Source organism: Schistocerca gregaria, chromosome X (genome assembly GCF_023897955.1).
Source record: "Schistocerca gregaria isolate iqSchGreg1 chromosome X, iqSchGreg1.2, whole genome shotgun sequence".
Taxonomy (NCBI): Eukaryota; Metazoa; Arthropoda; class Insecta; order Orthoptera; family Acrididae; genus Schistocerca; species Schistocerca gregaria.
This window is the reverse complement of record NC_064931.1, coordinates 249679402-249693026: the sequence shown is the minus strand read 5'-3', so window position 1 is coordinate 249693026 and position 13625 is coordinate 249679402. Positions and strand designations below refer to the sequence as shown.

The 13625-nt window shown below is 37.6% G+C and overlaps 2 long non-coding RNA genes across 2 annotated transcripts; one reads left to right on the top strand and one right to left on the bottom strand.

The window, feature by feature from the left end:
* Positions 1-8361: 8361 nt before the first annotated feature.
* On the bottom strand, positions 8362-9848 carry LOC126299028 (uncharacterized). The gene is made up of 2 exons (XR_007552708.1): positions 9557-9848; positions 8362-9102 (listed from the first exon to the last, which is right to left on the bottom strand). It is a non-coding gene; the product is annotated as an uncharacterized LOC126299028 (long non-coding RNA).
* Positions 9849-9931: 83 nt separating this feature from the next.
* On the top strand, positions 9932-13374 carry LOC126299029 (uncharacterized). Its single transcript, XR_007552709.1, has 2 exons — positions 9932-10478; positions 10630-13374. It is a non-coding gene; the product is annotated as an uncharacterized LOC126299029 (long non-coding RNA).
* The last annotated feature ends 251 nt before the right edge of the window (positions 13375-13625 follow it).

Sequence of the window (13625 nt, the reverse complement as noted above, 5' to 3'; positions counted from 1 at the left end):
TTGAGTCATTAATTGAACGCACAACTTTGGAGGGTAGTTTTGAATTACTGAATGGAGCTATGTCATATACTGCAACTAGCTGAGCACCGTGATCAGAAAGGCCATGCTCAACAGGGCAAGAATTTATGTTTTTAAACTTATCTTGGTCTATAAAAGTGTTATCTATCAATGTGCTGCTCTCCTTTACTACCCAAGTAGGAAAATCAATGACAGGCGTCAAATTGAAAGAACCAAACAAGACTTCCAGGTCATTCTTCCTATTGCTCTCCTTCAGTGAGCCAACATTGAAGTCCCCACAAATAATAATTTGCTTTCCCCTGTATGACAGAGAGCACAACAAGGCATCCACGTTTTCCAGGAATAAATGAAAGTTTCCTGAAGGCGACATATATACTGTTACAATTATAAAAAGAGCCCTCCTTCAATTTAAGTTCACAGGCACATGCTTCTATATGTTGCTCTAGACAAAACTTTTTTGTATCCAAGCTTTGTACACAGTGATAACTTTTGACATATATGGCAACTTCTCCTCTCACCTTATTCTCTCTTCTCATATGTGCAGCTAGTTTATAACCACTGATAGTTGCCTTTTCCATATCAGACACAATGTGATGCTCAGACAGGCATAGTACATGTATTACATTATCAGATTCATTGTCATCAAAACAAACCAGGAGCTCATCTACTTTATTCATAAATCCTGGAATATTTTAGTGACAAATGGTAACATTACTTTTTCTCTACTTTTGTGAGAATCTACTTCTTTCTTTAATCCACCAATATTTTAGTTAAATATGGTAACATGGAGATACTAAAAGGTTTCAGATAGATTATATAATGGTAAGAAAGAGATTTAGGAACCAGATTTTAAATTATAATACATTTACAGGGGCAAATGTGGACTCTGACCACAATCTATTGGTTATGGACTTTAGATTAAAACTGAAGATACTGCAAGAAGGTGGAAATTTAAGGAGATCGGAAAGAACCAGAGGTTGTGCCAAGTTTCAGGGAGAGCATAAGGGAACAATTGACAGGAATGAGGGAAAGAAATACAGTAGAAAAAGAATGGGTAGCTTTGAGAAATGAAATAGTGAAGGCAGCAGAGGATCAAGTGGGTAAAAAGACGAGGGCTAGTAGAAATCCTTGGGTAACAGAAGAGATATTGAATTTAATTGATGAAAGGAGAAAATACAAAATGCAGTAAGCAAAGCAGGCAAAAAGGAATTCAAACGTCTCAAAAATGAGATCGACAGGAAATACAAAATGACTAAGCAGAGATGGCTAGAGGACAAATGTAAGGATGTAGAAGCTTATCTCATGAGGGGTAAGATAGATACTGCCTACAGGAAAATTAAAGGAACCTTTGGAGAAAAGAGAACCACTTGCATGAATATCAAGAGCTCAGATGGAAACCCAGTTCTAAGCAAAGAAGGGAAAGCAGAAAGGTGGAAGGAGTATATAGAGGGTCTTTACAGGGGCAATGTCCTTGAGGACAATATTATGTAAATGAAAGACAAGGTAGATCAAGATGAAATGGGAGATATGATACTGCGTGAAGAGTTTGACAGAGCACTGAAAGACCTAAGTCGAAACAAGGCCCCGGGAGTAGAAGACATTCCATTAGAACTACTGACAGCCTTGGGAGAGCCAGGCCTAACAAAACTCTACCATCTGGTGAGCAAGATGTATGACACAGGTAAAATTCCCTCAGACTTCAAGAAGAATATAGTAATTCCAATCCCAAAGAAAGCAGGTGTGGCCGATGTGAAAATTACCGAACTATCAGTTTAATAAGTCACAGCTGCAAATTACTAACGCGAATTCTTTACAGATGAATGGAAAAACTGATAGAAGCCAACCTCGGGGTAGATCAGTTTGGATTCCGTAGAAATGTTGGAACATGTGAGGCAATACTGACCCTACGACTTACCTTAGACGAAAGATTAAGGAAAGGCAAACTTACGTTTCTAGCATTTGTAGACCTAGAGAAAGCTTTTGACAATGTTGACTGGAATACTCTCTTTCAAATTCTCAAGGTGGCAGGGGTAAAATACAGGGGGCGAAAGGCTATTTACAATTTGTACAGAAAACAGATGGCAGTTATAAGAGTCGAGGGTCATGAAAGGGAAGCAGTGGTTTGGAAGGGAGTGAGACAGGGTTGTAGCCTCTCGCCGATACTATTCAATCTGTATATGGAGCAAGCAGTAAAGGAAACAAAAGAAAAGTTCGGAGTAAGTATTAACTGAATGGAATGGACAGTGTCTTGAAAGGAGGGTATAAAATGAACATCAACAAAAGCAAAACGAGGTTAATGGAATGTAGTCGAATTAAATCGGGTGATGCTGAGAAAATTAGATTAGGAAATGACACACTTAAAGTAGTAAAGGAGTTTTGCTATTTTGGGAGCCAAATAACTGATGACGGTCAAAGTAGAGAGGATGTAAGATGTATACTGGCAATGGCAAGGAATGCGTTTCTGAAGAAGAGAAATTTGTTAACATCGAGTATAGATTTAAGTGTAAGGAAGTCGTTTCTGACAGTATTTGAATGGAGTGTAGCCATGTATGGAAGTGGAACATGGATGATAAATAGTTTGTACAAGAAGAGAATCGAAGCTTTCGAAATGTGGTGCTTCAGAAGAATGCTGAATATAAGATGGGTAGATCACATAACTAATGCGGAGCTACTGAATAGAATTGTTGAGAAGAGGAGTTTGTGGCACAACTTGACTAGAAGAAGGGATCAATTGGTAGGACATGTTCTGAGGCATCAAGGTATCTTTGGTACTGGAGGGCAGCGCGGAGGGTAAAAATCGTAGAGGGAAACCAAGAGATGAATACACTAAGCAGATTCAGAAGGATGTAGGCTGCAGCAGGTACTGGGAGATGTAGAAGCTTGCACAGGATAGAGTAGCATGGAGAGCTGCATCGAAGGAGTCTCAGGACTGAATACCACAACAACAACAACAATGGTAACGTTATTATTTACTTCACTGTTGTGAGAATCTTGTTCCATATTTACCCTCCTGACAGAGCGGTTGAGCTAGGACTGATCATGCATCACAAAGTCACCAGCCCAACGCTGGTACGGGTCATTACAGAGGCCTGTAAGAAGTCAGGTCTATTTGTTGCCATCAGATTCAATATATTTCCATCACAAGTGGGGTTCTTTACTGTTTTTTGCCAAAAACGTTTTCACACTAAAAGAGTTGCCCCATAGGATATCTCCATAACTTAAGTGAGAGTGGAAGAAAGTGCAGTATGAAGTCTGAAGCTGTTTCTTACTGACAGTTGTGGGTCTGGACAAATTCCCAATAATCTTCTAGATCACACCCATTTACCTTTTACTTAGTCTGCACAGGAAGAAGTATATAGTTTCAGTTTTGCTTTTATTTAATATTAGTTTACTTTTGCATGGCAACTGTGCAGACATCAAACATTGTCATTGTTTTCCTTTTTAGTTCATCTATATTGGGACTGGCCCTTAGGATGAGGTTATCATCTGCATACATTACAGACCTGTGGGGCAAAGAGCTTGGTACATCGTTCCTGTATATTAGGAAAAGACAGGCGCATGAGACAGAATTTTGTGGAAATACTGTAAAAACAAGTGTGCCATTTGAAGAATAATTATTTATTGTGATTACTTGTTTCATGTCTAATAAATTAGATTTGATTAATGTTCATTGTCCTTAATACAGTACTGTCCAAATTTAGACATTAAGATATGTGATAAAGTGTCAAATAGATTACACAGGTCTATGCTCAAGGCCATATAGTGATGAAAACATTACTTTATCGTTCTCTGAGTAGCCCCAAAGTTGCTCTTTTATGCAGTGTTCTTTGATCTTAGATGTTATGGGAATGATGGATATTTATCTACAACTGCCAGGATTGCTTTCACCACCTTCTTATAAATTGGGCCAACTGTGAATTCAAGACATCAGGGAATTTTCCAGCTTGAAACACACAGTTTATAAGATAGGTCATCGCAGTTTGGTCTCTTCCCCCAAACAACCAACCAACCAACCTATAAATTAGGTCAGAGAAGGCACTATAATATCAATTATATGTTTCAGCATGTAATTTGAGAAGCAATAGATACTTTCCAGAATGAGGCAGGAGATGACCTACTGGCAGAAGTAAAGCTGAGAGGATGGGGTGTGAGTTGTGCTTCAGTAGCTCAGATGGTATAGCACTTGCCCACAAAAGGCAAAAGTCCCGAGTTTGAGTCTCGGTCCGGCACACAGTTTTCAATCTGGCAGGAAGTTTCAATAGGTACATTCATTACTTGAATTCCCTAATGTGGATAACTAATCTGAGTCCAACTGAAACTAGTGTATGAAAATGGTATCTGTTCTTTCTGGCATGACGAAAAGAAGAGATACCATCTTCATATAGATAAGGCTTACCGGCCAGTGATCTTCTCCAGTGCGGATGCACTCACATTGCCCGAACACATACAGGAATCAGTAGATTGACTGCCATGAGTAATGAGCATAGTGGGCAGGGGCATTACAAGTGTGGTGTGTGGACAGTAAGTTGGGAATGTGGGTCTCACGAGGAGTGTGGCAGTGATAAGTCCCTGCAGTTGCACAATCTTCTGTTTCCTCGGTGGCTCAGATGGATACAGCGTCAGCCAATTAAGCAGGAGATCGTGGTTTTGAGTCCATGTCCGGGCACACTTTTTCAGCTGTCGTCATTGATATTTATTACTGTCTGTAAGCAGCTAAAGGCCTGGATTTCATTGTAATTTCATGAAACTAGTGTGTTTCAAATCAGGTAAGCCTATGTTGTCTGAAGTACCTTTAGAATTATTGTCATATGTTCTTGAGGTAGCAGATTTTCCATAACTTGCATAGTTGATTAAGTTATTTTGTACCTCATGTGAGAATAGAGTTACTTGTGTGGTTCTGTGTTTCCGTGCTATGGAGTTTACTACCTTCCAGGTTGCTCTGCACTAGTTGTGAGACTTTTCAGTAGATATATCATTAACTCTGCTCTTTGATACTTGCGTTTTTGTCCTGTATTTTTTTTAATTGCACTATGTTTGTGCAATATTACAGGATCACCAGCTTTTGTCATGGTATATCTGATTATTTTCAGATAATGTGTGTAGTGTATTCTTTTTGCTTAATGTATAATCAGTTTTGTCGCTTTCAATTGCATGTGGGTATTAGGTAAGTTAGTGAGAAGATCAATAAACATATCAAAGGCACTGTCAATGTTGTCATAGTCACTGAAATTTTCCCACTTAACTTTTGATAACTTGGCTCTTAAATGTATGTAATGTGTGTACCATTCTGAACTACTTGTTGTTTTACATTACAATAAACACTTTCAATAGTCATCCACAAGGCTAGATGTTTTGATAAGCTACTTGTAAACACTTCAAAAAACAACAGTTTGAGCTTTACAACTAACTGTTAGGCTCTTCACATTTAGTATTGGCAGTCAGCCTCACTCAACAGTTTTAGACCGAATGAGATGGTGCAGTGGTTAACACACAGGACTCACACTAATGGCCGAGTGCACCAATCTCGATTAACAGTTAACCGCGGTTAAGTCAATATATAATCCTGGTCAGCACAGTATTCTGGTGCACCAACATCGATCTAAGTTAAACGAGGGAATCGACCGCGGTTATATTTAACCGAGGCTGTTCCCCGGTTTACTCGACATAACCATGGTTTTAGAAGCATACGGTATTAAGATGGCGGCGCATTTTGATGTTATGGATGGCACTGAGGAAGATTTGTTATACCTTGACCATTTAAATCGTGACCGAAATCGTGTTGGAGTGATTGTGGAGGATTATGGTGACAGGACGTTTGAAGATTGATTTCGTCTGTCAAAAGAAACAGTGTGGTGATTATTAAATCAAATTAATGATAGAATTTCCTACTGATCGGAATAACCCTGTTTCTCCGATAAACAGACTTTTGATTACTTTAATGGCATATGCAACAGGTGCATTCAATATTCTTATTGGGGACAACAGTAATATACATTGCACAACAGCACAACAAATCATCAGTGATGTATCAGACATCATAGCATCACTGTCTCCTCGCTTTATACAATTTCCTACATGAGAAGAAGTGCGCTCTGTGATGTATGGTTTTAGTCAAATGGAATAAGATGTAATCCACAGGAAGCAATGTCAATCATTGTGGGTACGGCTGTCTTGCATAATATTGCGAGGAGTACAAGCAGTAAAGAACCACCACAAGATCCTGAAATTTCTCGACTTTTAAATCAGTTACGTGATGAGAGAGGTCCCAACATTGAAGACCATGAACCAGTGCTACCTGGACAGCAGATGTATCGAGATGATACATTACCCGGAAGAGCAGTTCGCCAAGCTGTAATTAATGAACATTTCAGATAATCTTACATAAATTCAGACATTGTTTGTAATGAAAAATTATGATTATAGTTAAGGGATTTCGCCGTATTTTCAATTTTTTAGATTATTTCAGCATGTAATCTATTTTGTTTCTGCTGTCTAGCGAACATAAAAGTACTCACTGAACTGGGTGTGTGATGCGAAATTTGAGGTTTTGTTGTGCCAGGGACAGGATGTGCTGCCTACAGACAATTACCCAACTGCTGCTTTTCTGAGATATTTCATTTAGTGTGGAACTGTTGCCAATTCATTACTAAAGATATATTTCTTGCATCACATTGTTTGTGAAAGCAATGCAGTACTCTGTTATTTACATAAATGTTCAGTTTCTGGGTATGTACTTAAATTTGAGAACAAATGACTCCATTACATAGAGTGTAAGAGTAAAAGCGAGTGGAATAAAATATAATGGCTATTTCTGTATTATGTTCACTATAGATCCTAAACATCTCTTAAATTTTCTACTGTTACAACAAATATGTGAATGTCCAACAGATTTGCAATATTAAAAGAACACATTCTTCATTATTAGAACCTTTCAGTTTAGAGATTATTTTACTGCACTTCTCCTCAGTATTAAGATTAGCTTAAAATTGTGAATATGCAGTACACACATGGGCACAAAGTAAATTATCATTTGTGTAATAACATAAAATGTCAGACTGGGATTGTTTATTTGTTAAACTTTTTCCGTATTAATCACTACTCTTTATTTACAATATGATTTTCTTAAACATAAGTGTGTGTGGCCATAAGGTTGTGCAAAGAATTGAATTACGTTGTTAATTCTAGTCAGTCATGCGTGTAGCAGCACTTTACACAATATTATGTACAACTGTATAGCATTACAAAAATACATGAAATTTAAGACAAATTTGTGTTTAGAAATTGCCACCAAAAACAAGCTCTCATTGCTACAAAAGGCAATGGAATTTTGTCAGCAATGTCTAATAATTTAGGGATCAGTGCACAAGCAATAATTAGTTGAGGAGTGTGCTACTTCGGAAGATATGAGAGCAGAACTGTAATGCTGTGGGTTTACGGTACAAAGTGTCATACTTTAAGTTATTACTGAGGGAAACTCCCTCCCTCATTCTGTCACTGATATTGATGCAGTTTTTTCACAGATTTAATGCTCACCTGTACAGAAGGGAATTCCTTGTCATTGCATAGTGCCACAGAAAAATGCCTCACTACAAATACAGTTGTCAGAAGTTATGGGTTGCCATCATAAACATTAGCCAGTGCAGAGTATTGCTAGAGAAGCCACACAATGCTAAGCTCACTACTGTCCATATTAGCAATGTATTATTCAATAATGCCTCTCTACAAATACTGTTGTGATAAATGTTACAGATTTCCACCACACACATTACCAAGTGGTGTGGCTAGGAAAGCCACATATGCTATGCTTACTTTTGCAGAAAAGAACCCACCACAGCAATTTATTTCTCAACATGCCTCACTTCAAATTGTATTGTCATAAAAGGTATAGGTTCCCATTATAAACATTACCTGGTGCAGAGTATTGCACGGAAAACGGCACACACAAAATTGATTTGGAGCACTTTCCCTCATAATTTAATATGTTAGGATATTCTGGTACAAACAATGCAAAACATGATAACATTGGACTTTATGTATGTAACTGTTACAGCACATATGTTCATTCCAAAGTTAGAGTAACAAGGATGCTTTATTACTATTATTTTGTTTCATTAATAGTCTACCTCATTGTTAAGTCATTTAAGTAGAAATTGGCACCTGATGTTATGGCTGCAGGCCTGCAACTAACATGTAGCTTACTTGTGTAAACTGGAGTGTTGCTAATCTGTTTTTATATATGAAGTGATTGGATGAAATTTAGTCCAGACAAAATAAGCTGTAAGCAGATATTAGACACCAACTAGGACAGAAGCAATATCACTAACAGGACAAACACAGAAACAATTTGAACTGTGAGACAACTTTAATACATTGGACAAAATACAACATAGCACAAAAAATTCACTGTCACAGGGAAAAGAGTCACATGTCACTGGCATTTTTCTTCTTCCAGTACTTTAGCTTTTCTTTCAGGGCCAGAATCATTAAATTTTTTATCCTCTGCTGCTTTTGGTGCTTTGCCTTCATCATGAGTAATTGGGCCTCCAGTAGTTCCACTCTCTTCTTGCACACATTGTCAATCACTGTTCCCGAACCCGATGGCCTTGGTTTTGCAGGCATCCTGCGACAATGCCATGTATTTTTAGGCGTGCAACTGCTTTCGTCGGGTTGATCAGGAGACTGTGAAACAGACTGCAGCTGGGTGACATCCACCAGAACATTATTTGGTGTCTCCTTAATTTGTATTACGACAGGAGTGTGGGAAGTGCTAGGTTGTGTGCATTCTGCCAACTCGACAACTGAAGCAGGTGGCGTGTTCTCACTGCACTGAACTGCTCTCCATGTTGCTAACATCCACAATCATGCTAAACTGTGCATCGGAACCATATGCAATTGTTAACGGTTTCAATGAGGAACCAACAACTTCTAATAGTTTAGCCCGATCATGGATCGTTGTTTTTTGGGTACGCTTCCCCCCACCTGTTTTATACACTTCCACCTTTTCTTCTGCAATGTATTTTCGAAGTCTTCTTTTCATATTTTCATAACAGGTTTTCAGCCTGTCACAGGATCTTTTTGTCACACCTGAAATTAAATAAATATAGTTTGTAGTACCATAAATTAATTCTTATATTATTAACATTCATGAGTCCATTTTGCATACTGAGGCTCTTAACTTATAACTGCAATAAAAATCTAAGATCTGTATATGGCTTTTGTTTACATATCAGTTAATTAAAAAAAAAGTGGTACAGGCATATATGAAGAATAAGACACAGGGCTAAGTGAGGAACGTATTTTCACAATTTTCAACATAAAAGCTTCCGTTAGTCACATAATATTTGGTTAACAGTAGCACGGCATTGGATTTTAAATTTAAAACTAACAAAACAATTCCAATCGTAAATGTACATAGTCCTATCACGTATTTCAGTGGTACGCCAATAACAGTTTCAAATTTCAAACTAAAAGCCAGTGTGTGCCATATCCTACGCTTACGATGAACATAGAAAAGTTATTCATTTATAAGTAAACTTACCAAGAGTGGAATTAAATTGCGCCTCTTTTAAGCTGCAGCCGTCGGATTTCTTATTTTCAGGAACGGATGCATTTGCACCCACCAGTTCAAGAAGTACATCTCGTACTTCGAGAAATTCGGTGTTGTTCTTTTATTCTCCAAAAAAGAAACCACCAGATCAGAAATAGGTACCGAGGTACGTACACACACTTCTGCTTCTCGACGGAAAAAAACAGCAAAGATAGAACGTGGCACCAGCGATTATCTGTGCAATTTCATGTTTACTAACATCTTTGCGTTGCCAGCGCACTTTCCATCCTTCGACCATAAATATAATAGACTGGCCCTGACGTCATTTTCGTGGCTCCAACGTCTCTGAGCTGAAGTCACGTGAGTGTTGCGCTTATGGCTGTACTCAACGTTTTGTCAGGGGAAATGCCATTACATTTCGCGTGATAGTGCAGATGCATTTATTGAAAAGTGACTTGTATATGTTTTTTACACTTGAAAGAGAGTATCACGTAAATTAAAGTGTTGAAAGTGGTGCCTGTAAAGTGAGACTCATACGACATTTTGGAAAGTATCTGTGATAATTCGGTTACAGAAGTAAGTATAACTGTTTCTCGTTCCTACTCATAGGTTCCCTAAGGATGAAAACCGAAGGCAGCTTTGGATACAGGCCCTGAAACGGAAAAACTTTAAGCCATCTGCACATACGCGCATTTGCTCGAAGCACTTCGAGGAGAAATGTTTTGATAGGTTAGTTATTATTTACAATGTAAATTTATAAGACTGGAGGAAATTGGCTAAGAAGTGATGCTATCCCGACACTTCGATTTTCCGGAGCATATGAAATCGAAGAGGCCTAAGCTCCGTAAATCACGCACTAGAAGGCGTTCGTTAGATGATGCCTCGTCTTCTGAAGTCTGTGCTTCAAATGCCTGTAAGTCTGAATGTTGTTAGAATGTGTGTAACAACTGCGAGTTAATAAAATATTGTATTAGAATAGAACTGTAGCACGTTTCATTAAGTGCCATTTCGGACATGCTTCTCCCACAAATTGGACCTCAAAACATTTTTTGTTTTGTTTACAGTGACGTTATGCGATATGGAAACGAACACTTCGAAAAACAAAAGTTTCAGGTATATTGGGGACTTTTCGAATAGCGATTTGTGTACTCCTGGCATAGCAGAAAAAGTGATAGATGTGGCAAGACGGCAGATTAGCATCATAGCCAGAAAGTTAAAGAATTTGCAGCGGTCATCTCGTGGGATGAAGAAGAAAGTCTTGTCTTTGAAATCTTTGATAAATAATCTTTAAAATAATCGTGTTATAAATGAATCCCTTGTTAATTTACTAAAGGCAAGTATATTTACAATGACTGTCATTTTTAAAATGTATGACTGATTGCAGGTTGGAATACTTGTGCATAAATGATGTGGCTTTGTGCTATCATATGCTGCCACCTGGTACTTCGGAGTTGCTCCAACGTGTCAGTAAAGGTAAAGAAGCAAATATGTGTCCAACAGCTCTTTGGACCTTTGCTCTAACAAAGTTTTTACAATAGCAAGGCATATAGCTATGTAAGGAATAATTTTTAAACATCACTGCGGCATCCGCGAACATTACGAAAATGGTACAGTGTTGTTGATGGGGATCCTGGTTTCAGTAAAGAAGCAGCAATAGCGCTTAGAATAAAGAGTCAAGAACTCATTAGCAAAGGTAAGAAATTGCTTTGTGCCATGTCATTTGATGAGATTGCCATAAGGAAGCATGTTGAATTTTGTGGAAATAAGTATATTGGTTACATAGATTATGGTACAGATCTTGACAATGACAATCTGCCTGTTGCAAATGAGGCATTAACATTCATGTTGACTGCTGTTAATGGTTCATGGAAAATTCCAGTTTCGCTACTTTTTAGTCTATGGCCTGGGTACCGTTGAAAAATCAAACCTACTTAAGGAGGCGTTGAAATTTACATATGATACTTGAGTAGAAATAATTTCTGTTACTTTTGATGGTGCTCACATAAACACTGCAATGGTAGACAAGCTAGGGGCCTGTCTTTGAATGTGCGGAATGAAATCTATGTAAGGATGATGTTTGCATATTCCTTGATCCATGTCACATGTTCAACTTATTACGGAATACATTAGCTGGTAAAGGTGTCATTTTCGATGGAAACAGAAATCCAATAAAATGGGATTATGTATTAAAACTACATGAGCTGCAAAAAGTGGAGAAACTTCTGACTGCTACAAAGATAAGAACAAAACACGTTGAGTGGTATCGTCATAAAATGAATGAAAGGATTGCTGTGCAAACATTTAGTGGTAGTGTAGCTAATGCTCTAGAATTCCTTGACAAAGATTTGCAGCTAGCTGACTTCAAAGGACGTGAACATACAGTTAAATTTATAAGGACAATGAACAACCTGTCCAAAGGGTATAAATCACCTCTGTCAATGCAGACAGCTGGCCATATTTTACCATTTCTTGATGAAGTGGAAAAATATATTAAGGTGCTGAGACTTGAGGCTAATGGGCCATCTATTTTGTATACTAACAGAAACACTGGTTTCCTTGGCTTTCTTGTATGTATACAGAGCCCAAGAAAATTATGTTTCCCTCATAGACAGCTCTCAACCAAAACTAAATTTCTTGCTTACATATAAATTGCTACAGGATCACATAGAGGCATTTTTCATCTCAGTCAGAAGATATGGTGGTGATTACAACAATCCCACAGCAGCTCAATTCAAAGAAGCCTACAAATGATTGCTTATCCATCAGCAGGTAAGAGAGTCACAATTTGGATCTACTTTGGATAATGTAGATTGTTCCATTCTCAGTGTATCTTCTGGACAGGATGTGATGCAGTCTAACCCATTTACAGCAGCTATCAATTGTAATTCAGAGAAGTTAGGCCTAGATTTTGCATCAGTCTCTCATGATCACTCATACAGCATTCCTGCTGTCTCATTTGAACAGCTGTCAAATTATGTACGGATTGTTGTTGCATACATAGCAGGGTTCATTGTGCGTAAATTGACTAAGTCAGTACATTGTGTATAATGTGTGGGGCAGTGGACAGTGACATTGGACTAATCAGAAGAAAGGATGTGGGAGGTTTAGTTACACCTTCTGCTGACGGTATTAAAATTTGCAAAGCAGCAGAGCAAGCTTATCGCTTGCAACAGGCGAAGGGAATGTTGCAAAAGAAAAATGTTATGCTTGTTCTTGTTTCATGTGCTATGGCAGATGTTGATTGTAGTGTTTTTCGATCCACCAACGAACATATTATGGACTTTGAGCCCACAGAAATGCTCTAATTAAATCAATTTTATTTGAGTATTTTCAAATTAGAAATCACCATTTTGGAAAGTTTGTGACAGAAACATTTCAGAAAGGTTGTGTGAGGAGTTTATATACAAAAACTGTGTTGTTTAAGGGACATTAAATATTCTATGCCTGGTCCTTATTACATTAGAGTTAATAATCTGTTTTCAGACCAATTGGATTCATTTGTTTTATGTAAACCTAGATATTCTTCTGCTCTTAACAGAATATATATTTATGTGCTGTCTTTTTTATTTTTTGTTCCTTCTAGGTCTGTATGTTGTGTTGTTAATTTGTTTGGGCACTTCTATTTTTACTAGATTTATTCTCTTGTCAGTGTCTTGTATATCATTTTATCTGTTAAACATTGTTCTGCCCTCTTAGAATATGGGCTTAAGAAACAAATCTGTTGGAAAATATTGTGTTGTAAGAAAGAAAATGTGAAGTAAAATTTTGTAAGAAATAAAATAATGTTGTGAAATAAAGTATTGAGTTAATTTTTTCTGAATATCTATTTTTCCCAAGAGATGTTAGTTTTCTTTGAATACTTGCAGCAACTGAGAAAAAAGTGTAATTTAAAATGAGAAAAGCACTTGAAAGAATCCACATGTATTTCTTTTTATGTTATCTATGGAAACTCAAACTCCCAAAAGTTGTTTCACGTAAAAATTTAAACGAGTTTCTTGATTCTTATTCAACTGTAGTTGGTGCAATGGATTGTGTTCACTTCGGTAAGTGTCTGCTATAG